Below are 26,612 nucleotides of genomic sequence, written 5' to 3'. Positions count from 1 at the left end.
GCCTCTCCAGGAAGAAGGTGGTGCTTTGGGCAAGGCTGTGTGTTTCAGCCAAGAAAATTCTACCCCCCCCCAAAAAAAGGGCTGACTGCTGAGGGCTGTCTTCCAGCAGTGCCCCCAGCAGATGGGGAAATAAGTCCTTTATTCCTGAGGGGGGTTCTGGGCAGCACATCAAAATGTTTTCTTGCTGAGTAGTATTCCACTGATGGATATACAAAATATATTTCTCCCTTCTCCTGTTGATGAACATTTGATCCAGTTTTTGGCTATTATGAATAAAGCTTCTATGAACATTCTTGAACAGTTCTTTTAATGGATATGTGTTTTCACTTCTCCTGGATAAATGCCTGCAAGGAGAATTTCTGAGTCATAGTATAGGTGTGTGTTTAACTTTGTAGAAACTGCCAGACCAAATTTCCAAATTCCAAGTTATCATTGTATACTCCTGCCAACAATGTATGAAAGTCTTGTTGCTATATATTCTCCCCAACTGGTATGGCCAGTCTTTGTAATTTTAGGAAAGACTTGAAAAGTTTCCTGACCACTTGGATGGAATGTCAGAAGGGATTTCTGCTTGAGTTAGAGTCTGGACTAGAAAGATTCTGAATTTATGATATACAAAAAGCACAAGTTCATATACACTTCCATAGAAAAAAATCACATTTAAGCTTTTGACTTCGAGTCCTCTGTTATTTTGGAGGTGTACTTCTATATTCAAATTTACTTCAAAATTACTTTAAGATTTTTTTTTTTTTTTTTTGTCAGAGAGAGCACAAGCTGGGGGAGTGGCAGGCAGAGATAGAAGCAGGCAGAGGGAGAAACAGGCAAGGAGCCCACTGTGGGACTCCATCCCAGGACCCTGGGATCATGACCTGAGCTGAAGGCAGACACCTAACCCTCTGACCCACCCAGGCATCCCTCAAAATTACTTTAAATTCTTGAAGTTCAAGTTGAACTGAAAACCTAACATGAAGTTGAACCTCCTTAATGGTGAGATTCTCCTGTATTTGTAAATGAATTACAGTGCTCAGGTTCTTTTTCCTAATAGATTCCTTCAATAAGTAAATTAGATAATGTGCTTTAATAGTAACTAATTTTTACTGTTCAGTTACTATATGCAAGGCTATGTTCTAATCAATTCACATGTATTACATCAGTTAGTCCTTACAATTGATTCAGGTGGAGACTATTATTATCACCCCCATTTACAAATGAGAAAATGATAGGGAAATATGGAGCTGCTTCATTCATTCAACAAATATTTATTGATTGCCACCAATATGCAAGGGGAAAAGACTAAACAAAAAAAATCTTTTTCTTCATGGAGCTTATATTCCAATAGTAAGAGAGATGATAGATAGATAGATAGATAGATAGATAGATAGATAGATGATAGATAGATGATAGATAATGTGAGCAATTTTACTCTTGTGCTTTCAGTCTATATTTTTTATTTGGAATAGTAATTAGAAAGATAGAATGATATAATGTATATAACCTACATTATTCTATATTATTATACTACTCTATATTATACAACACAATAGGCACCCACAGCTGGATGTCTAAGAGTTGCAGATAATGGGTCCAGATACTTCTTTGAGGGTCAAGAATGGATCACAAGCCACAGTCCTTAGGGCTTAGATTCACACTTTGGGCTATAAGTGACTTCCTAAGAATTGCTTCTACAGTTCAGATATAATGGGTGGAAGTGGACAATTCAGCTTTGCTGGTATAATTTTTTTTTTTAAATAATCTCTATGTCCAACATGGGGCTTGAACTCATGATCCCAAGATCAAGAGTTGCATGTTCCACTGACTGAGCCAGCCAGGCGCCCATCCACTATAACATTTTTGAATGAAATATGATATAAGTTTATAAAAGCCATATATTTTGATATATAAACTACATTTGTCCTCAATTATTATCTATAGTGTATTTTTCTGGCTCTAGCCTGAACTCATCAAAGGGGAAAGTGTTAGTTTAACCATCTGGTTTCCTTCCTCAGCTGCTTAAGGTCTCTTCCTATTCCCTGATATGCCTCTCCCTCAATTCAAAGTAAACTTGACATATATTCTACTTCCTCTAGTCCTCCATTTTTACTGAATACATCTTCCCTTCGAGTAATCTGTATTACCACTTGTGTTAGTTATCTATTGCGGCGTAACAATATTACCACAAATGTAGCAACTTAAAACAATACGTATTACCTCAGTTTCTGTGTGTCAGGAGTTAGGGCACAACTCAATGGGGTCCTCTGCTTTGAGTCTCAGGACCTCACAAACTGCAGTCAAGGTGTCAGCCAGGGCTGTGGTCTCATCTGAGGCTTGCCTGGGGAAGGCTATGCTCCCAAGCCCAGGGAGGCTGCTGGCAGCATTCCACTCCTTGCAGAATGCAGGACTGCGGGCCTCAGTTTGTTGCTGGCCTTGGCCTGGAGGTTGCCTTCTGCTGCTTGCCTCTCAGCACTCTCCACATGGCAGCACACAACATACCATTTGCTTCTTCAAAGCCAGGAATACAATGTCTCCTAACAAGACAGACATTATAACCTTACATAACACAATCACACACACATAATCCCATACATCCTTGCCATAGTCTATTGATCAGAAGCAAGTCACAGATCCCATTCATTCTCATGGAAAGGGGCTTACACAGTGATGTGAATATCAGGGGGCTACCTTAACATCTCCCCACCATACCCCCAGTGTTAAGAAACTTTTCTTTTTTTTTTTTTTAAGATTTATTTATTTATTTGAGAGAGAGAGAGAGAGAGAGTGTGTGTGTGTGTGTGTGTGCGCGTATGCATGCGCAAGTCAGGAGGGGGGTCAGAGTGAGGGAGAGGGACAAGCAGACTCCGTGCTGAGCACAGAGCTCCATGCAGGGCTCAATCTCATGACCCTGAGATCATGACCTGAGCTGAAACCAAGAGTCAGACGCTCAACCAACTGAGCCACCCAGGAACCCCATTAAGAAATATTTCTTGTGGGGTGCCTGGGTGGCTCAGTTGGTTAAGTGTTTGCCTTCAGCTCAGGTCATGATCCCAGGGTCCTCAGATGGAGCCCTGCATCGGGCTCCCTGCTCAGTGGGGAGCCTGCTTCTCCCTCTCCCTCTGCCTGCCACCCCTCCTTCTTGTACTCTCTCTCTGTCAAGTAAGTAAGTAAAATCTTTTTTAAAAAAGAAATATTTCTTGCATTACCTCAGTTATCAAATATTTCCTTCCTACAAAAGCAGAGTAAATTAGAATCCTCCCTCCAGTTTGTTAACCTGTGTGCAGTGATTTGTGAGTTAATGGGCATTTCTGTTTAGCTTTAGCACTGCTGTTTTCAACCAAATCAATTTTTAACAAATAGATTTAGGCCAGTAATCTCAAAGGAGAAGTTGAACAAAGTTTTAACTGGGGACATTGAAAACGTAAATGTATGTATTTAGTAGATGCATAACAATGTGATTATGAAAATATTCAGATTCTGTTTTCTCAATTAGTGAATCAAAAAACATAAGGACTTATCTGTAAATGATATTCTATTGACACTATTGTTTATCACTAGGCCTGATAGTAAAGCCCACACTACTTTTACTGCAGACTCAATTTCCTTTTCCTATTTCCCTGGGTACCCACAGGACTAAACGATTCATTGATACAAATCATCTCCTTCCTTCCCTCTCTCCCTCCCTCCCTCCTTCCCTTCCTTCCTTTCTTCCTTTCTTCCTTTATATATAAAATACATAGTTCCTGAGCCCTTACCCATATGCTGACTTTGTGCTGGTGTTACAATGGTAAATAAGACATGGCCTCCAAATGACATTTAGTTCAGCGCAGGAGACACAGGAGAGTGCCTTGAGACAAATTCCGTGGGGGAAGTTGCTATAGAAATTATATATAGATTATAAAGCGAAGGAAGCCGAAAGCTCTGCTGGATTTTCTTTTCCCCATCCTTCCACTGCCCCCTTCCAACCTAAGCTAGAGCCAGTGGGCCTCCGGCCTAGCAGAGCTTTCGCCATGGCCCTCAGCGATGCTGACGTGCAAAAGCAGGTAAAGCATATGATGGCTTTTACTGAACAAGAAGCCAATGAGAAAGCAGAGGAAATAGATGCGAAGGCAGAGGAAGAGTTCAACATTGAGAAAGGTCGTCTTGTGCAAACCAAAGACTGAAGATTATGGAATACTATGAGAAGAAAGAAAAGAAAGAAAAGGCAAAAGAAAATTCAGATTTTTAATTTGATGAATCAAGCAAGGCTCAAAGTCCTCAGAGCAAGAGATGACCTTATTACAGACCTACTAAATGAAGCAAAACAGAGACTCAGCAAAGTGGTGAAAGATACAACCAGGTACCACGTGCTGCTGGATGGACTGGTCCTCCAGGGTTTGTACCAGTTGTTAGAACCCTGAATAATTGTTCGTTGCAGGAAGCAGAATTTCCCTCTGGTAAAGCATGCAGTGCAAAAAGGGATTCCTATGTACAAAATTGCCACCAAAAAAGATGTTGATGTCCAAATTGATCAGGAGGCCTACCTGCCTGAGGAAATAGCTGGTGGAGTTGAGATCTGTAATGGAGATTGTAAAATAAAAGTTTCCAATACCCGAGAAAGCCGGCTGGATCTCATAGCCCAGCAGATGATGCCAGAAGTACGGGGAGCCTTATTTGGTGCAAATGCCAACAGAAAGTTTTTGGACTAAACCTTTGGGTGAGGTGGAGTTCATCCACTGCTCTCCTGCTATCATGCGGAAGTTTCTGATATTTGAAGAAACAAGATATCTGTGTGGCTTCCTCTTCGCTCTTCTAATATTCTGTATTTATCAGTGGATCCTCTCTGTAGCTAATGCCCTTGGCCTAATTGTTAACATGAGAGAAAGTTTCACTTACTATGATCAGGAAACCTCCTTCTTAGCTTATCTGAAAGTAGCACAACTTTCATTTGCTTCTGTAGCATGAAGGTGAGGGTATCAGATTGTGGTTACTGGAGCTTCCCTGAGTCTCTGCTCTTCCTCTCGTCTTCTGCTGTCAGTTCTCGCATCTAGAGGGTGATGTGTATGGTGTTCTCTGACATTCAGTCTCTGCTCTTTAGGCTTCAAATGCATGGAGGGCATGCATTCCTGCCAGCAATAGTAGCTTCACTGTTCACCTGTTTGGGCCTAGAAGCGTTTCTCATCTGTAAATGTGATTTAAAACCTAAGCCATGAATCGGTCTTATTTATTAAAACAAAAGGTTTACATGGGGGAAAAAAAAAAAAAAAATATATATATATATATATATATATAGATTAAGGTCCCAGAGGATTTAACATCTAAGCCAACATACCTCCTAGAACATAAAATATAGGAGAACTGGAGGCCAGATTTCAAGAATCAATCAACCCATGTCGACATAGAAAATAAAACGCAAAGGAGGATGAGTCCTCTAGATAGTAATAAAAGGGGGAGACACACAGAGATTTGAGAATCAAGGCTTTCAGTAAACCTAGATAGAATATGGGATGAAAAGAAGCAATGAATTTTTAGTAACTGCAGTGTTGTCAGGCTATGAAAAGAAAGTCTCATTCTGCAGATGGTACCAGATATTTCTATATTGCCATAAATAATGGGATACAACTCAATATTCATGGTGCTTTTGCATAAAAATGAAAAAGTCTAGATGAAATAGGGTAATATTTAACTTGGAAACAAAGCAAGAATTATCACCCTAAAGTCACAGAGGAAAATGGGAAATGTATAGTAATGTTGACTAAATGTAGCTGAATATTATATTCATCATTGGTTCAAAGAAATATATCGTAGTATGTCTCATTGGCTCACAAAATAATACTGTATATACACACCTCTGAAGAAGAAATCAAATAATCCGAAAAAATAGTGAAATCTTGGGGGCTTCATATGGGTTTTGGAATACTTCCCAGCAAAGCAAAATTCACAGCATTTTCTCCTGCTACATGTCTTTTAAAGTGTAACAGTAAAACTTTCAGGTAAAATTTGCTTCTATCTTGTATATTGGGCTCTCCTCTCCCCTGTAGAAATTTCCCTTGTGCATTCTCATAAGAAGTTGGGGAATGAAAATGCTTCAATGAAAAAGCGTCATTGCTTGGGAGAGGGGTGTGTAGATTTAAAATGGCAATATTCCAAGCCCATTTTGTATGTCTACTTATTAATTGTGTGATTATATGATTTCTCCCTGAATAAATCTTGTTTTGATGAAAGATTAAGTCTGAACACCTGCAGGGTGCCTCACACCCCCCAACCCCCTCACCCCCCCACTTCTCAGCTTCCATCTCCGTCACCTGTTTGGAGAATGTGTCAACTTTCCTTAATTGAGAAGTAATTTGCAGTTACTGAAATCCATTTTATATTATAAAGCCTCTTCACTATGTACAACTTTTCCCTAGAGGGTTGTGTTACTTGGAGGCATTTCTTAGATTTAAGTTCTAATAAAATTAAATATGTTTTTAGGAACCAACCTTGTAGGGTGTTTTTTCTGTTTTAAAATACCAGAAGTAGGATGTCTGCATGGCTCAGTTGGGTAAGTGTCTGACCCTTGCTCAGGTCTTGATCTCAGGGTCGTGGGATCTAGCTTGCATGGGACTCCCTGTTCAGTGGGGAGTCTGCTTCCTCTCTCCTTCTCTTTCTGCCCTTCCCCCTGCTCCTGCACTCTCTTTTTTTCTAAAATAAATAAATAAATCTTTATCAAAAAATAAAATAATAAAATAAAATACCAGAAGCATGAAAGTAAAGAACAGTTGAAGTTAAGCCTGTTAAATATGAGAAACTATTTATTTTGTTTGTGATTCCCTTAAGATGCTATTTGGAGTTTTAAAGATACCATTGTACTACAAATAAAAAATATTACAGAGAGATATTTACTTTAAAGGAAACAAAAATAAGCCGTAGATAGGAGTTCTTCATCCATTTTTAATTCTAGGATGCTGAGCTCTTTAATAATGGAAATGGTTTAAATAACACTAAAAATGAATCTGTATTTTTCTCCCTGAATGTAAAACAGTACGTTTTAAATTCACTTCTCTATGGGGCACCTGGGTGGCTCAGTTGGTTAAGCATCTGACTCTTGGCTTCTGCTCAGGTCATGATCTCAGGGTCCTGGGATGGAGCCACTCATCCTCCTCCTCCTCCCCTTCCTACCCCTCCGCTTCCTCCTTCCCCTCCCTTTCCCCCCTCCTCTCCCTCCTCCTCCTCCCTGGAGTCTACTTAGGATTCTCTCTCTTCCTCTCTCTTTGCCACCCCCACCCCTTGCATGTGCACTTGCACTCTCTCTCTCAAAAAAAAGTAAATTTGCCTTTCTACTAGTGATGTTTCAACTCTTCTAACTTCCAGGTAGTTCTGTTTTTCATCTTGAATTGTCTTCACCTACATTCCAGTTACTTTTTCCATTCAAAAGTGTAGAGCATTCTCTCATTGAGTCAGCCCCTGCTTTTCACATGGATGAATGATGGTACTGAATATACCAAAGCAATGAATCACCTCTCTTGATTTTTAGTTCTTTTGTTTGTGCCCCCCTTTTTAATTCCCCTTCTTCTCTGTTCTTTCCTTCTTTTTTCTTTTCTTTTTCACCCTCTTCAGTTTAATACTTAACTAATTTAATGTGTGAGTTTATCCCTAAAGCCACCTGCCTGCCTCCCTCCCTCCCTCCTTCCCTCCCTCCCTCCCTCCCTCCTTCCTTCCTTCCTTAGCTTCCTTCCTTCCTTCCTTTAAAATAAAGGCAGTCAGGGTTTTAAATATACCTCTAATTACCACATTAACATCAACTCACATGTTCTGTGATACTTTCATTGTTTTTCGTTCTAAACATTTTATAAGTTACAATTTGACTTCCTTGTGTTTCTTAGGAGTACATTTTTTTTAATTTCCAAAAATATATGGGAGACATTTTTGTTCCTGTTTTTAAGATTCTAAGAAATGTATTTCTAAGAAATCAATACATTTAATTATGGTCAGAGATTGTGGATTGTTTAATATGAAGTCTTTAAAATTTATTGGGATTTTGCATATGATCCAGTATTAACTCAGTGTATAGTTGCCATTTGAGTACAGGGCTCTACATACATCTACTTCAAGCTTGTCAATTGGATTGTTCAAATCCCTATCCTTAAAAGTATTTTGCCTGCTTGATCTTATTACTTTTTGATGATATGTTAAAATCTCTCCATATTATTGTGGGTTTGTCAATTTATCCTTGCAATTCTGCTAGTTTTTGCTTTTAATATTTCAAGGTTCTGACGGTAGGGGTGTACCCCTTAATTTGTATGTGTATCTTCTTGTTACTCTTTTTATCCTTTGTAATAGATCCCTCTATTCTATTTATTATTTTGACTTGAATTTTAATTCATCTATTTTTTTTAAAGATTTATTTATTTTATTTTAGAGAGAGATAGAGCGAGCATGGGGGGAGGGGCAAAAGAAGAGGGAGAGAGAGAATCCTCAAGCAGACTCCCCGCTGAGTGCAGAGCCCAACACAGGCTCAATCCCAGGACCCTGAGATCATGATGCTGAAATCAAGAGTCAGATGCTGAACTGACTGAGCCACCCAGGCACCCCAATTATTAATATTGATATACCAGTTTTCCTTTGGTAAGCATTTGCTTGGTATGTATTTTTCATGTTTTTATTTTCAGCTTTTGCTGTTTGGGATGTATATCCTAAAGTTGGCAGAGAGAGAAAGATATATAATATTTCTGCTTCCTCCAGTCTTTTAGTGTCTGTCATTAGATAAAGACATTCCTTTCATATTTATTGGGATTACTGATTTGGACTTGCCTTGACCATCTTAATTTGCATCATCTTTTTTAGCATGCTCTTTTTCAATTTTTTTTTCTTTCATTTTACTATCTCATTATTTGGGTTAGTGAAACTTCTATTTTCCCTTTCTTTTATTTACTGACTTGGAAGCTTATTATTGTATTTTTCTTATTACTTGGAACAATAACTTTTTCTAACAAAATCAAAAACTATTCAATTTGTCCGTCCTCTTTCTGGTCAAAATCAGGACCTTAACATATATTAAAAATTTACTGACTACCGCTCCATTTTGCATACCCAATATTTTATTAAGTCCACCATAATTTTATCAATTTCTGTACCCACCATTGTTTTTTGCATCTTACCCTTAATCTGGGCTCATTTTCTTTCTTGTTAAGGAATATGTGTAGAAGTACCTTTAGTGATCAACCACTTTTAGTGAGTGATTATTTGACTTAGTGATTGTTTATCTGGGTATGGAATTCTAAGTGGACAGTTATTTCTCTGTAACATCAAGAAAATATAACTCTGTTGTCTTCTTCAATTTATTGGGATTCCTTAATGTGGCATCTGTCTTGTCTACTTACTACTTTTTTGATTTTCTCTGTATTCTTAATACTTGATTTTACTAGGATGTGTCTAGATTTTTTTTCCTTGGTGACACCTAGCATTGTTTTAATTCTCCCCTTGGATGTCTACTGAACATCTCAAAATTGGACCTATAATTTTCCACTCTAAACCCACTCTACTCACTGTTGTTCCATTTGGATTCATGGCAATTTGGTCCTTCCCCAGTTGCTCATACTTGAAGTCATCCTTGCTTCATCTCTATTCTCTCATGCCCCACATTCGACCCATGAAGAAATTTGGTTCTACCTTAAAATGGATCCAGAATCCAGGTACATTTCACCATTCCCACTGCTGCCAAACAGGTCTAAGTCGAGATCATTTCCTGCCTGGATTATTCCTGTAGTATCTCTCCTGTTTTCTCTGCTTCCAGCCTAGTCTCCCCTGTCCTCTACTCAGAAGCCATAGTGATCTTAAAATATGTCGGATCCTGTCTTTTTTCTTTCTTTCTTTTTTTTTTTTTTTTTTGGTCAAAACTGTCACTGGTTCCCCATCTCATTTATAGCAAAAGCCAAAGTCCACGGTCAACTACAAGGTCTTACAAGGCTTATAATCACTTTCTCATCCACCCTTCCTTTAGTACTCCAATATACTGCTTGAACATACAGCATACTCTTATCTTTGTATTAACTGGCCTTTCTGCTTGGAATGCTTTTCCTTCAGATAGCCAGGTGGCTAACTCCATCACCTCCTTTGGGTCTGTGCTCAAATAACACCTTCTCAGTGAGAACTACCACAACCATCCCATGCTAATCCAATCTCCTACTCTTCTCTATTTCATATCACTTTTCATCTTCTAAATTGTTATAAAATTTACTGACTTATTGTGTTCATTGCTAATTTTCTGTCCTTTCACTAAAATATAAGTTCTGAGTGCAGGTATTTTTACTTTGTGTTTAATTCTATATATAAAATACTTAGAACAGGCCCTGATACAAAGAAGAAGCATAATAAATATTTGCTGGGTAAATAATGAACCAATAAATAATTCTTATTTATACAGAACTATCACATATAATATAATATAATATAATAAATATAATAAATATAATCCAATATTAGATCTTATGTATTTTTACAGCACAGGAATACAATGAGATAAAGTTACAACCCAAAGGTCAAGTAATTGGTAAATGGTTAAACAAATTTTGCTATAGCCATACAATGGAACACTACTCAACAAAAAGGAACAGAATACTGATACATATAATATGGATGAATATCAAAAACATTAAGTGAAAGAAGACAGATATAAAAAAACTGCATATGGTATTATCCCATTTATATGAAGTTTTAGAAAAGTCAAAACAACAGGGATGGAAAGGAGGTGAGTAGCTGCCCAGTGCCAGGGGGTGGGATGGGGATTAACTGCAGGACATGAAAGAACTCTTGAGGGCTCTCAAAGTTTTTGAAAACGCTATTGTGGTGGTGATTACACTCTTGTTTACCAAAACTCATTGAACTGTTTATATAAAATGAATAGATTTTAGGGTTTGTAAATTATTCCTCAAAAAGCTGTAAGCAATAAATAAACAAATGCAGTTTAGATGATCCACACATTATCAAAATTTAATCTTTCTTTGATTTAGGAAGTATGTCATAATCTGGAGGCATCTTCAGAATGAATTGCTGACTCTGTGCTGGAAAGATGCAGATTTGGCAATTAATAAAGCTCAGAGCCTCCTCTGTAGCAGCCCATTGTTCATCCTTAACTCTTGGTGGAACAAATCTCTATCATAGTACTCACTTTTATAATCATTTACGTGTAAGCCACAATACCCACCCTTCACTATATATATATGAACTCTCGCCGGGGTAGGGTCTGTACCTCATTTACGTCCCATGTGCTATAGGTGCTGGGCTGATGGGAGGTGCTCAGTCAATGTAATTGAACGAATAGACGATTATTCATAGCATGGCATATAAAAGCAAATTTACAGTCATTGACAGACTTGATATTATTTTGCTGTGGAGTCTGTATACTATTATCAAAAGCATACATATAGTTCTAGATGATTTTTTTAATCCATACTTCAAGTTGCTGTAATTACAGAGGTAATGTAAATGCTTATTCTTTTGTTCATCACATATGTATCGAATGCCCTCTGTGTGCCAGACATTTTGGTAGGTCCTAGGGATGGATGTGATGGTTAATAAAACGATGATTTGGGGGCGCTTGGGTGGCTCAGTTGGTTAAGCGTCTGCCTTTGGCTCAGGTCATGATCTCAGGGTCCTGGGATCAAGCCCCACATCATGCTCCCTGCTCAGTGGGGAATCTGCTTCTACATCTCTCTGCACTCCCCCCCCCCAGCTTGTGCTCGCACCTGCTCTCTCTTTCTTTCTCTCTGTCTCTCAGATAAATAAATAAAATCTTTAAAAAAAAAAACCACACCAATGATTTGGACCTTACTTTAAGCAATTGTTTTCTGTAAATTGGGCAGTAATTATTAAAGATGTCTTTAAGGCTTGGTCTCTATAGATTTTGATCAGTAATTAAAGATTATTAATTTTACAGCAGCTGTCAGAGTCTTAGACACTGTGGATGAGTAGTTTATCTTTCCTGTGGAATGAAGTGCAGCAAATTACACACTATTTCTCCTGGGGCGGGGAAAATATGGGGGAAAGGAAATTGCAGCACCACCCATAAGGTCTTTATTTTCCAGGATAAATCTTCCAACTGTCCAACTCAATCACTAAGTAAGCACACGTGAGATACACCACGCCCTCTGTGGAGACTCACTAAGGGCAAGGCAGGGGCAAAGTATTTTGATAATCCTAGCTTGAGCAAGCAGTAGAAGGAAAACTCAGGAAATAAATCATATAAAAATATGAGAACAATAGGAAAGAAAAGCCTGTTTTACAGGTTTGTTTCCTGTTCTAATACTTGTGGAATGTGTTTTTCTCTCCTACTGATGCTTAATATGACTAGAATGCCCAAAGTTATAATTCTTTTCTTAACCAAAATTCTCCTTTGTCTGTTTATATTTTCATGTTAAAACTAAAATATCTCAGAATTGTCCAAATAAAAGGCATAGGAAGCATTTGGTTGCAATGCTATAGAATAACATTCAAAAAAGTAAACGCTAGTTATGTATACAGAATTTCAACTGAAATTATAAGATCCAGTAAAATTTTAATTTGCATTTTAGTAATTATATTTTTCTTAGTAAGCTTCCTTTCACAAAATGTAGCCAAATTTTGGAGTAATACAAAGTTTTAAAAACCCAGCACACATTCTACTAGAAAAAGTACCTTAATACTTAAAAATGTTTGCATATTAGTTTTTAGTTTCTGAGTTATGTATTCTTTTACCTGATTATTAGAACCCCTTGTGTTAAAATAGTCTTCTAACTTTAAAAATTGCCTTCTAGCGTGCTCGCTTCAGCAGCACATATACTAAAAAAATAAAAACTGCCCTCTAGCACCTCCATCAGCGGAAGGAAGAAAAGACAGTTTTCTGCTTTTTAATAAATCTGACAATGGTAATAGAAAGAAAATAATTGGCTAACATAGTGGTCTTAGATTACCTGTGAATTTTAGTTGTTACTTCTGACCATTGTATCTAGAAAACAAACTAATACATTGAGGAAAAAAATCCTATTTGGGAAATTACTCAGTTTTAATCACTAAATTTCATTTCCTTCCCAGTAGGAAAGGGTTTTTCTTTGACTGTAATTCCCCTGACTCAGGGAAATGTCTGTAATTCGCCGAATTTTCATGGCCAAGTCCAGGAATAAGAGCGGCAATTAAGAGAATCCTTGTCTACTTATACATGGCCACCACCAGCCACTTTGCTTTCTGGACCACCACTCTTCTGACCAACATCTCATCTGCTGGGAGTCTGCCTAAGCCTCCTCTCCCACCCAACTGCTGGTGTCTCAAAATGGATCTTGTAGCATCTGGGCAGAGCAGACCCCCAGGATGTGTATTCATGGCATTTGTGCTCTGAGGGAGAAAGATCTCACTCTTTCTCCCACTCCCAGCTTAGATTTGGCCGCCTAGAAAAGACTGGCAGTCACCTAAAGGATAGGATTTGGTAGTGATGACTGTTCTAATTATACAGCATCTTCTCTAGCCACCAAATAATGTGTCTACAATTTGGACTTGGACCTAGTAGGTAGAGACTTTTCCACAAATAGATGGCTAAAGTTTAGGTTTATTTATGCTTTTCACTTTTATCTAGCAGATCTAGTGATTTCCATCCATCAGGGGTGCATGTGTAACTTTGGGTACCCCAGGTAGGAGAGCTTCATAACTCCAAATCAGACAGACCAGTGAAATCTGTGTGATAAGGTAAAATGCTTGAAAACCTCAATGTGTACATACAACCTTTTTGTCAAAAGGCAAACCAGATTCAGGAAGGGGAAATTCTGCCTAACTAATCCACTCACTTTAACTTCTTTCTGGAGGTAAACGAATAAATCTTTCAGGGATTGAAAGATATTTAGACTGTAGGGTGGAGAAATCAGTAGATGTCATCATTCTATATTTTTAGGAGACCTTAACATAGACTATTGCTCAGTTTCAGTCATGGTATGACCTAATGACAGCATATCACAAAGGATGAAAGTAGTGGTACGCTGAAGACAGCTCATACAAGCCAGTTGGTAAATTTCCAGGAATTTTGCAAACCAATTGACATAAATTTTGCAAGTCAGTCAACTGCTTGTTGAATTGGCCATTGTAGGAGTATTTACATTAAGGAAATCGGCAAATACTACTTACAAGTCACAAATCAATCTTGTCCCCCACCTCCAGACAAACCCGAGTGTTGAGTATTTATCAGGATATCACTGGATAAGAATTTGGTTTAGAAATACAGACCAAAGAGCAGGACCAATGGGATAAATGCTGAAGAATTATAAATAGATGGCTTCCTCAGAGTTAGATATTGGCACTAATCTTATTTAGCATTTTTATAAACTCCCTGGAAAGAGGTAATACACAGAGAAATGTCCATATTTTTCCGATGACATTAAATGTTCCCATAGTTAAACTATAAACTGTAGGATTAACATCTAGAGCTCTTAGTAAGACTGTAAATTGGCTGAATAATTGATTATCTCTAATAAGGCAAGAAAAAGGCAATTTTGGAAATTATCTTAAAATACTCTTGTTAGATGATAAATTCTGACGTGATGACCTATAAATGGAATTTAGGGATTTCTGTAGACTTTTTCTGTGTTCATTAGTATAATTCGTTAGCCTTGATAAAAAGGCAGCAAAATAGAATAACTGTCCCACCCTTATAAAGAAACCTTGAGGCACACTTATTGCAGTTGTGGTTGACATGTTTCAAGGATAATGTAATGGAACTGGAAAAGTTTCAGAGAAAAGTGTGTAACCTGATCGGGGGATTATAGGAATCTCTGATGAGGCTAAGATTATATTAACTAGCAAATCCTGAAAGGTTTTGAATAAGGTAAACATAGATGGATCTAGCAAATCCTGAAAGAAGAGAACTATAGAGTACCCCTTTGATGTTTGAAATAAGAATTTGTAGAAGAAATAAAAAAGAAACACACTATTGTTTCTCAAGGAAAAGAAGTAATGATAGCAAAAATAGCCTCAGATTTAGCCTTTGTCAATTTAAAAAAGTCATTACATTTACCTAATTTTTAAAGATTTATTTATTTATTTATTTGAGAGAGAGAAAGAGAGAGAGCATGAGCGGGTGGGGTAGAGGTAGAGGGAGAGAGAATCTGAAGCCGATTCCCGCCTGAGTGAGGAGCCCAACCAGGGCTCAATCTCACCACCCTGAGATCATGACCTGAGCAGAAACCAAGAGGCGGATGCTTAAAGCACTGAGCCACCTGGAGCCCCTCCATTTACATTTTTTTAATGCGCAAAATTTACTGTGTATTTCTTATGATCAATGACCTCCCTTATTAATTAGGCTCAATCAATGGAAGGAAGACTGTGAAGTTTCCTCCTCTCAATTTAGGTTGAGAAAACAGTTAACTTGAATTTTTTTTGTTATTGTTTTAAGGCAAACTTACTAAAGTAAAGAAATGGAAGAGCCATTATAATTGTTCACTCTCACTGATGAGTCCCCCAGGTGGGCTGTGTTCCCAAAATACAAGTTTTGTACTTTATAAAGAAATCTAGTTGATTGATTTCATTGCCCTAATTAGAACTCACATCTTGGTTAATCCTCAATTTCATTAAAAAAAAATCAAGTGTCTTAAGAATGAATTAGGCAAAGGGAAGTAGATAATTGATCACAGTATTCTAGGGGAAAAAATTCTCCACAATAGAGGGTGGACTCTTTGGGTGTGAACAAAATAGGGCAACTTACATCATTATGATGAAACAGACAAGTAAATGTCTTTCAAAAAATAAAGCAAGGCTGTGTGTGATCTTAATAATACAAACTTCAGAAAAAAAAGATTTTCATGCTTAAGGTATTAAATAACTTAGATTATTATTTTATTATATATATTATCTAGCTTTTTAATAGTTTAGAGTGGAATGTCTAGGATAATCTGAAAAGCGAAAGCTGTGGCAAATGAATTAAATATATTACAGTTAATTTGTTACTTTTTAATGAAATATATACATTCAGAAAAATGCACAAATCATGGCATACAGTGAAATTTCATCAAGTGAACACATTTATGTGACCACTACCCAGTCTCATGCACTATCTATTGATATATATACACATATATATATATACACACACATATATATACATATATGCAATTGATGAGTAATCTATAGATTATATATAATATATACTATATAATCTATATATAATCTATATATAATGCACTATATATATATATAATCTATAGATTACTCATCAATTGTATATAACAAGCGTATTTATCTGTATTCGTATTTTTAAGAAATTTGGGGTTGAGATTTACTTATGGGAAGTTTTAATTCAACTTTTAGGGAATGTTAGCTTCTAAAACAAATTACCCTTTGTTTTTGTTGTTTTCACCTTTTTGTATATTTTAAACACCTTACCAGAAGGTTTCAGAGATTTCACAGTGATTCTTTTTAAATAGGAGAGGTGCGCTTCCCGGAGTTGAGGTGGTAGAGAGCAGTCTGTCCTTTGCTGATCTCACACATAGATCTATCTTTCAGATTTATTGTTCAACGTAACTGAGGCCCCTAATTTTTTTTGTTTGTTAAAAGGAAGCTACTTTTTAAAACGAGGAAAGCCCCACACAGAGCAGACCTCTAACAGTCCTGCAGTACTGCCAACAGAATGTGAGGAAGAAACCAACTTTGAAGAACAAATTTTGTTAAATTAAGTACCGTGACTAAGTACTTTAATTCCTTTTCTTACAGCCCTAAAGGATCATTTGACATTGAACCTTTTAAGTTAAGCGGGAGTCGCCTGAACTCTCTACTACCCTAGGGGGGTGCCGGTCTTACCGCCCCCGCAGGCGCCGCTGGACCCGCCGGGCCTCTCCCCTTCCCACTACTTAGTGCCCCTGCGCCCATTCCCCTCCTCCCCTCCCCTTCGCTCTCTCCCCTCCCTCCTCCCCCGTGACCCCTGACCCCAGCTAATCTGCATAGAGGAATGACAGGCATCCGCTGGGCAGGATCCGCCTCGCCGGCTGCGGCCGGCCGGGCTGGGAGACCCGCGCCGGGGAGAAGGTGAGGGAATCCGGCGGGCAGCTCCGCACAGCCCGGGAAATGAGCGCTTGGAAACCTGCCTGCGAGCAGACCCATGATCGAAGGACCAAAGGAGCCGCGTGATCGCCAGACCTGGCCCCGCGACCCCAGACATGGGTCAGACCTCGGTCTCCACGCTGTCCCCGCAGCCCAGCAGCGGTGAGTCCGGGGCGCACGGGGCGCCCCCGCCGCGCGGGCGCTGGGCTTGCTCAGGGCAGCTGGGACGGCCGAGGGCTCCGCGGCAGGTCGGGCTCTGCCCGAACCCGCCAAGTCCCTCGGAGAAACCCGAGAGGTAGCGCTCCCCCAAACTCTTTGTCGTGGAGAAGTGGAATGCGTTTTGGGATCCAGCCGGTTTTACCTTAAAGGCACAGGCTCCATTTTCCGTGCGGGATGCCTCGCCTGGGTGTTTATCTGAATTTCTTCCGAGCCTGAACGTTACGAGAAACGCCATTTGCGTATTGCGGTGTTTTTAAAACGCGAAACTTAGAGAGCAAGATAAACGTGCCAACAGGTTTTTCTGTATTTACGCTTGGCTTCCGAACAGACTAGAACTGAATTCTTTCAAGCTTGTCAACTGATTTATGGTTTGTTTTCGGAGTAGAAGTGCTGGTTGCTTTCTCTTACCCTGGCAGAACTCTGAATACTTCGTAACTTTAAAAAAGCGTGATCGTTTCAAAAGATAATTTGTTTTATGTTAGGCACGTAAGCTGTTAAGCTGGGGAAAACGTACCTCACAAACTCAGTTGTCGAGGGCTAAAGTTCGTTTTATGGAATCGTGTGTAACGTTTCTAAGTTACAACGATCTGTTTAAAAAGTTTGTTTTTTCCATTTTCTTTAAAAAAGGGAAGGAAGGTAAGCCTGGCATTTCTCCAGCAGGGTAGGGATAAACAACTTTTTGGTGGCGTTACTTGTGATTGGATAATGAAATAAATGTAAAAAGTCCTATTTTGATATTTTTCCATCAACATTTAAAAAAAAAAAAAAACCCTCAAAGGGGCCCTTTACGTTATCCCTTGAGATATCTGATACACTTTTAAAATTGTGTAAACATTAACAGGATCTTGCTGAAAGGAAGTCACAGGGCAGAGATGGTTTTTTTAATCAGCTCCAGGATGTCTCCCAACTAGATAGCATTCTATCATTCCAACTTCCCCCCCACATGGGTTTGTTTATACTGCAGTGCTTCACACCCTGAAAAATCATAAGCTTTGCTGGGGCTTATGTTAATGTCCACAAAGGAGGAACCTTCTACAAAGGAGAGAAGTCAAAATCCAAAAAAAGATCACACCTTCCCTTCCTGTTAAGGACAAGGTTGTACAAAGCTCCAGAACATCAGAGCCATATTGATATGGCTTTTAGGGATGGGATTGGGGCGGGGGGGGGGGAGGGGGGGCGGGGGTGTGGTGATTAGGATCTTAACTTTAGTAAACTATCTTGTGCAAATGAGGCTTAGTTTCCTTTGTCTTACTTTAAAGCAGGGTGACTTCTTTCATATTAAGGGAGAGTTATTATTTTAAATTTCTGCACTGGTAAAACAGAATTAAATCATCACTCGAATACAACAAGTATAAAATACTGCCCTGAATTTAGTTCTTTTGCTGCAAAATATTGTTAGGGTTAATATTAGAAAAGTGAATTTTGCCTTTACGAAAAGCAAAGAATATTACATAACTGATCACTAAGAAGCAGAGTAGAGTCTTAAAATATGACTGTCCTAGCTCTTACCCAGTACAGCAAAAAATACCCAGATTGCTATAATTTCCAATAAAATGACTAATCATGTCAAGAAATTGTGCAGCTGATGTATACAAAAAGTTATTTATTTATTTATTTTTTAAGATTTTATTTAGTTATTTGACAGAGAGAGACAGCCAGAGAGGGAACACAAGCAGGGGGAGTGGGAGAGGGAGAAGCAGGCTTCCCGCGGAGCAGGGAGCCCAATGCGGGGCTCTATCCCAGGTTCCTGGGACCATGACCTGAACCGAAGGCAGACGCTTAACGACTGAGCCACCCAGGCGCCCCTACAAAAAGTAATTTAAACAAAAAGTTATGCTTGACCATAAAAGATACTTGATTTGGGCTTTTGTAAAATAACTGTTATAGGCCACAAGTCAGCTTGCTTTTCACTCTCTTAATTTTAGTCTCTTGAACTTTCAGCTTAGGGCTGTGTCTGTTTGTCTAGGTTTTAGGAAGACCATTAATCACTATTTCTGAAAACATGCAGTGAGAGCCATTATTTCTATTTTTTAAAAACAACTTTATTGACATATAATTAACATACCATGAAATTCATCCCCTGAAAATGTACAATTTGTTGTTAGTGTATTCAGTGTTGTGTAACCATCAGCCTGTTTTCCCAGCCTACTCAACCCCCAGCCCCAGTCCTAATGAACCACTAATCTACTTTCTATCTCTGTCGATTTGCTATTTCTGAACATTTCGTATGAATGGAAACATACATCACGTGCCCTTTTGTGACTGACTTCTTTCACGTAGGGTAATGTTACCAAGGGTCATCCATGTTGTAGCATGTATCAGTACTTCATTTCTTTTCATTGCCAAATAACATTCTACTGTATGGACATACCACATTTTATCTATCCTTCCATCAGTCGGTGGACATTTGGATTATTTCACTGTTTTGGTTCTATGACTAGTGCTGCTATGAACTTTATGTGCAAGTTATTGTGAACATGTTTTCATTTCTCTTTGGTATATTTCTAGGAGTGGAGATGCTGGGTCACATGGTAACTCTATGTTTATGTTCTGTTTTAAGGAACTGCCAAGCAGTTTTCCAAAGCAACTGTACCATTTTACATTCCCTCCAGCAGTGTATGAAGGTTTCAATTTCTCCACATCCTTGCCAATACTTGTTATTGATCTTTTTGATTGTAGCCATCCTAGTAAATATGAAGTTGTATCTCATCGTGGTTTTGATTTGCATTTTCCTAATTACTAATGACATTGAGCGTCTTTTCATGTAAATGTTGTCCTTCTGTATGTTTTCTTTGGAAAAATGTCTATTCAGATCCTTTGCCCAATTTTAATTGGATAATTTGACTTTCTATTATTGAGATAAAAGAATTATTTATGTACGAGAGATAAATCATTACCAGATATGTGGTTTACAAATACTTTCTCCCATTCTCTCGATTGTCTCCTCACTTTCTTGAAATGATTTGCAATTCAGAATTTTGAAATTTTGATTATTTCATGTTTATGGGGTTTTTTTTTGCTTTGTATTTTTGGAGTTATATCTAAGAAACCATTGTGTAACCAATGTTAAGAAGATTTACACCTGAGTTTTCTTCTAAGAGTTTTATAATTTTAGCTCCTACATTTAGGTCTGTGATACATTTTAAGTCAATTTTTATGTCTGATGCGTTGTAGGGCTCCAATTTCATTCTTTTCCATGTGGTATCTAGCTGTCCAGCACGATTTACTGAAAAGATGATTCTTTCCCTCTTGAATTGTCTTGGCACCTTGTCAAAAATCAATTGACAGTATATGTAAGGGTTTATTTCTGAACACTTTACTTCTGTCCCATTAGTCTATATGTCTATTAATATGGCACACTGTGTAGATTACTGTAGCTTTGTAGTAAGTTTTAAAACAGAAGAGTGTGTTGTCTAACTTTGTTCTTTTTTTAAAATTTTTGTTTTTTAAAGATTTTATTTTTAAGTAATCTCTACATCCGACATGGGGCTCGAACTCACAACCTGAGAGCTGTGTGCTCTACCAGCCAAGCCAGCCAGGCGCCCTAACTTTGTGCTTCTTTTGCAAGATTCTTTTTTGCTATTCTAGTCCCTTTGCATTTTTGTATGAATCAGTCGGCTTGTCAATTTCTGCAAAAAAGCCAAAAGCTGGGACTTTGATAGGGATTGTGTTGAATAACACTGTTCTCTTAACAATATGAAGTCTTAAAAACAGAAACAATATGAAGTCTTTCAATCTGTGAACACGAATGTCTCTTCATTTATTTAGATCTTTGATTTCTTTCCACAATGTGTTGTAGTTTTCAATGTATAAGTATTGCTCTTTCTTTGTTAAATTTATCCCTATGTATTTTATTATTTTTGATGCTATTATAAATGCAATTATATTCTTATTTCATTTTCAGAATGTTGCTACCTAGCATATAGATATACAAAAATAAATTTTTATATATTGATCTTATACCCTGCAAACTTGTGGAACTCATTTTTTAGTCCCAGTAGTTTCTTAGTGCATTCTTTAGGATTTCTATTTACAAGATCTATATACGAAGTCAGGTGCAAATAGAGATAATTTTACTTCTTATTTTCCAATCTGAGTGTCTTTTATCTCTTTTCCTTGTCTAATTGCCCTTACTCATTATACATTATCATGTTGAATAGAAGTCGCAAGAGTGAATTTTTTTTTTTAATGTAACAGAACATTTAATTACATCAGTTTCCCATCAACACACTAGTCATTTAATCATGATTGTATTGGTCATTTCCATTGATTAGCAGGAGGTTCTTCCACTAAAGGCACCCATAATTTCCACTGTATCATTTTTCTTGCCAGACTTAGTTCATTTTCAGCCTGAAGAATCACCTCTTCTAGTTGGCCACCCTGAAGTTGGTCTTCTAATTTCTTAACATCTGGTTCTGCTTTAACTGTACTCAGCTTCTCATTTGTAATCTGTTCTGTATACTTTCTGTATGCTGCATTTCTAGGAATTTGCTCAAGAACATCAAGAATCTTCGTGTACAATATTCTTAGCCTCTTGTGTGACTCACATACAGCCAGTCCCACGAGCCTGGTGGTCTTCTTCAGCAAAGCCGTCATGACAGAGCCCAAGAGTGAACGTTCTTGTCTTCTTCCTGATCTAAAGGGGAAAGCAATCAGTTTTTACCATTTAGTGTCATGTTAGCTGTGGGTTTTTCATAGATGCCCTTTTATCAAAAAGTTCCCTTCTGTTCCTAGTTTGTGAGCATCTTTGTCATGCAAGAGTCAAAGGCTTTTTTTTTGCTCTGTTGAGATATTCATGTGGTTTATTGTCCTTCGTTCTATTAATACGGTATAGCATATTAATTGATTTTCAGATGTTAAACCAAGTTTCCATTCCTGGAATAAAGCTTACACAGGTATGGTGTATAATCCTTTTTAAGTGTTGCTAGATTTGGTTGCTAGTATTTTATTGAGGATTAGATCCATTATTTCTAAGCACAGGCTAAAATGTCTCCAAGGAGGGTGGTTTCAGTACCCTCTGGCCTCATGCCCTAGAAGCATTGAGACTTCAGTATTCCCTTGACCAAGTACAAGGCATGGTAGATTGGACACAATAAATGTTTGTTGAATATATGAATGAATCAACAAATATTCTCAAGGAACAGCCTGATCACTTTAAGCCAATGATAATATGAATGAAGGTTATGTTTATTTGTTTTTTACTTCAAGAATTCTGTGTTATTCTGGCTCTGTTGTCTGAAGGGTGGTATCTAAATCCAGTAACCATTTCTTCTGTCTTCTTCAGCACCACCCCACCCCCACTGTGTCACACAGACCAACTCTTGGCTACTTGGCCTCTGCCCTGGAGTTAAAAGGGCAGAGAAAGCCACTCTTTAATTTTTAGGAGACAAGGAACAAGTGAGTAAAGTATTCAACATCACACCTAGGCCATGATAGAACCTCTATCTGTCCGTGTTTTTAGATTTTCATATTTTGGTCAGTGCCCAGGTCCTGCCCAGAATACTTACCCATTTCTGTGTAAACCTGGTATAGGAAGAAATCATGAAGGCAAAAATGGATAGAGTTTATTTTCCTTAATGAAAATAACATGCACATGATTAGAAGTAAAACTTTGTAAGACAATTCAGGCTAAAAGTGAGTTTTTCTCCCTTCCAGACCCCCAGTCTCTTCCCAATTATAACCTAGAATGAACAACTTTTTTTTGTTTTGTTTTCATTTCAGAAAATTTTCATTCAAGTATATGTATCTTTATCAAAACACAGCAAGATATGTTATATAGTTACTGCTCTAGAGTTTGAGTTTTTCATGTAATATAACTTCAAAATATTTCTATATTGATATTTTTAATCCTATTAACAAGCAATTTTATAATATATAAATACATCGTAATTTTTTAAAAGACCTCTATTATTTTTTATATTTTATGTTTATATTTTTATATTGTTTTGGGGTTCTTTTGTGTGGGGGCTATTATGAAAAATGCTGAAATGAGCATCTTTATCTAAACATCTTGAACTACATGGACCAGTAAAATCCCAGCAGTGGACTCGTCAAGTCAAAAGATTTGTATATTTTATTTTGATAGACTTTGCCAAATTACTCTCAGAGAGCCTGTATATCAATATATCTGCTCAGTATATGCAAATTCCTTTTTCTGAACTCCCACCAACACTGCAGGCATATCAGGATCTCTCTTAGACCATATAGTGCTTTGTGAGAAACTGAAGTCACTCTGTCTTCTGAGTGAGGCAGCCCTGCAGGCACAAGATTTAGCAAGTGGAATATTAGCAGGAATTCAGTCCCAACTCATTCCCTTGCCTAGAGATGCCCTTGTGCAGTGAACACTCTGCACAACTATACATGACCACAATGTTATGCATAATTAATTTGAAAAAATCCATGTCAATCTGTATGCAAAAAGGGATATCTCACTTTGATTATGAGTGAAGTGGAGCATTTGTATTTCTTTTTCTCTGAATTGCTTATAGCAAATCTTACAGATTTTTGTGTTAAGGAGATCAGCCTTGTGCTTATCATGTATTGTAAACATTTTTCTATGTTTTTCTTCTTAAATTTGTTTTTCATAAAAACCGTTTTCATGTAGTCAATTGATCAGTTCTTTTCTTTCTTATAAACTAGAGTTAAGAATCATGTTTTCCTTCGCTGTTTTTCTCATATTTGAATATTGGATCTCTGTAACTTGTTCTGTTTAAAGTGAATGATTTAATGATATTAAGTTTTTAAACTTATGTATAGCAAGAAACCCATCATCAGCAAATTGAAAAATGAAATCATGAAGTTGACAAAATATTTGCACTGTATATGGAAAACAATGATAAGTATCTTAATGTACTAAGACCCTTAAAAAGCAGTAAGAAAAATATCAATAAGAAAAAAGTAAAGGCTCAAATAGAAAACAAGAAAAGAACATGAACAGGCATTTTTCAAAATATCTGATGGCTATAACTGTGAACTCACTGTAGGTAAGGAACTGTTCTAAGTGCCTTGCTTGAATTAACTTTTTAACCCTCACAACATCCCTAAAGGGTAACTACTATTAATATCCCCATTGTACAGATGGGGAAAACTAAAGCACAAGAGTTAACTTGCTCACATTACTTAATCAAAGAAGAGACATAATTTACCAATTGGTATATGAAATAGTTTCAGCAGTTTAATGGAAAAAAAAAAGATGTCATTGATCACCTATGAAATGAGCAAGGATTTAAAATAATGATTCTCAGACGATTGTCTTGTGGTAGTTTAAATTGGCACAACCTATCAGAAGAGCAGCTTTGGTGATATATATCAAAAACCTTAAAATGTGCACACACTCAGACCCAGCAGTTGCACTTTCAGAAGCATATTGAAAAGGAAATAATTACTCATTCACTGGGACAATGTTTATTAAAAGCCAAAAATTGGAAGTAGCAGTCAAACACCAAAAAATTTTTTCAGTTAATGGGAATACAGTCATATAATGGAATAAACCATTTAAAAATGGTGTAAAATATGGGGCGCCTGGGTGGCTCAGTTGGTTAAGCGGCCAACTCTTGTCTTTTTTTAAAGATTTATTTATTTGAGAGAGAGAGAGCTCGTGTGCATGTGAGCGCACATGCATGAGCGGGGCGTGATGAGGGGGCAGAGGGACAGAGAGTCTCAAGCAGACTCCTTGTTGAGCAGGAGCCCGTCACAGGGCTCCATCCCAGGACCCTGAGATCACGACCCCAGCTGAAACCAAGAGTGTGATATTCAACCAACTGGGCCACTCAGGCGCCCCTTAAGTGGCCGACTCTTGATTTCAGCTGAGGTCATGATCTCAGGGTCCTGAGATCGAGCCCCACGTGGGCTCTGTGCTCAGCAGGGAGTCGGCTTGAGGATTCTCTCTCTCCCTCTGCCTCTCCCCCTGCTTGCGTGCGCACTCTCTCTCAAATAAATAAATCTTTTAAGAAAATGGTGTAAAACATAATTTTGAACAGTGATTTTTATAATAAATAACAAAAATATTAAAAGGCAGGTTTAAAATAAAGATTCTATTTTTAAAATATGTGCATGAAGAGAAATCTAGACGGGGGTGGGGAGAAAGAGAGGAATTTCATTGCTGAGGAGGTTGTGTGACTGTCCCGGCTTTCCTCTGCCTCGCACACAGTCCTAGCCAGGACTTCCACATCCCGTGTCCACTTGGACCTCCACTGTAATTAAAGCCACAAGCTGACCTCTAAGTATATCAGCTTTTCTCTAGCTGTCCTCGGACTCGGTTTTAAGTTCATTGGCTGCTTTTCAGCCACTTTTTTTTTTTCTTGTGAATTCCATGATGAAAACAAAAATAATCCGTCCTACCATAGCCATCTTCTTTTTGGGCTGAATTTTCTTCTTAGCCTATTTGATCATAACACAGATGCATTGCTCACCTGGAGATAAAGAAAATGAGCAAACATTTGAACTTCATTTACTTCTCTTTGGTCCATAGCTCATCAGGTCTGGTTGACGAGTCATATCCCAGATATTTTTGGCTGCAATGTATTTTTTCTTCAGAAGTCCAAGAGGATAACAATCAGTGGGGGAGTCAGACTTCACCTTTTGCCTACTTAATGCAGTAGGGAAGGAGATAAGGACTCTGGGTTGTTGATCCTCTAATTAAGCCTCTTTCACTTGAGTAAAGGAAAAGTTCCAACACATTTTCTTCTCTTGAGGGACTTCAGTGTAAGAGGCTAACTGTCTATTCTTGGGAGTCTCTGTTCTTGGGAGTAGAGATACATATTTAGTGAAGACTCAACTTATGTAAAAGTGTTCTTGACGTAGAAATAGTCTTAAGAAAATAAACACTTCTGGTCTACCCTCTATTCCACCGCTATCTGAAGCAGGGAAACCCAAACCAAAACCAATAGTTCTGTTCCCCAGAAGGGAATGGGCAAATAACATTACTTTTAAAAGTTTGGTCTGTTATTGTTTATATTTGCTTACTACTCCTATTTATTTTGGTTTCAAGGGGTGGATGTTTTTATTCATATATACCTTCTGGCAAGGATGACATTCCAGCCATTACCATTAAGGGAATTTGGGTTGACAAAGGAGGGACTGAACTGGTGTTTTGTTTAAGAATAACCTGGAAAGCTGTGCTGGTATGTGCTGGGTGGATATATTCCTGCAAATCAGGCTTGCTTTGTGAAGCAATATTAAAAGGGAAAAGAGTGACACTTTCATCCAACTGAAGTAATTACATGGAAGGTTCTGTGCTGGGCTGTGGGGGAAGATTCAAAGGGGAATCATACACAGACCCTGCCCACGAAGGGTCTGTGCCTAGAGGTCTCATCCACTTGGTGGAGATGGGCAGAAAGGAAGGTGGAAGGAAAGGGACCCCTGGAGAACTATGAGGGCAAATCAGGGAAGCC

At 38.0% G+C, this 26,612-nt stretch overlaps 1 protein-coding gene and 2 pseudogenes across 9 annotated transcripts in view; 2 read left to right on the top strand and 1 right to left on the bottom strand.

Moving 5' to 3' along the window:
- PHACTR2 (phosphatase and actin regulator 2) overlaps positions 1 to 26,612 on the top strand; it is a 246,515-nt gene that overhangs the window by 117,979 nt on the left and 101,924 nt on the right. The window contains exon 1 of one of the 9 annotated variants that reach the window (XM_078054643.1): positions 16,907 to 16,986. The exons of the other annotated variants lie outside the window; for them this stretch is intronic. The gene's annotated coding sequence lies outside the window, so the exon portion shown is untranslated. Of the gene's footprint in view, positions 1 to 16,906; positions 16,987 to 26,612 lie in introns of those variants that run through there. 9 annotated transcript variants of the gene reach the window in all.
- Positions 3,893 to 4,711, top strand: LOC118544771 (V-type proton ATPase subunit E 1 pseudogene; annotated as a pseudogene).
- LOC118544749 (NADH dehydrogenase [ubiquinone] 1 alpha subcomplex subunit 5 pseudogene) lies at positions 21,463 to 21,816 on the bottom strand (annotated as a pseudogene).

This window comes from Halichoerus grypus, chromosome 9 (assembly GCF_964656455.1).
Source record: "Halichoerus grypus chromosome 9, mHalGry1.hap1.1, whole genome shotgun sequence".
NCBI lineage: Eukaryota > Metazoa > Chordata > Mammalia > Carnivora > Phocidae > Halichoerus > Halichoerus grypus.
This window is presented reverse-complemented; position numbering and strand designations above follow the sequence as displayed.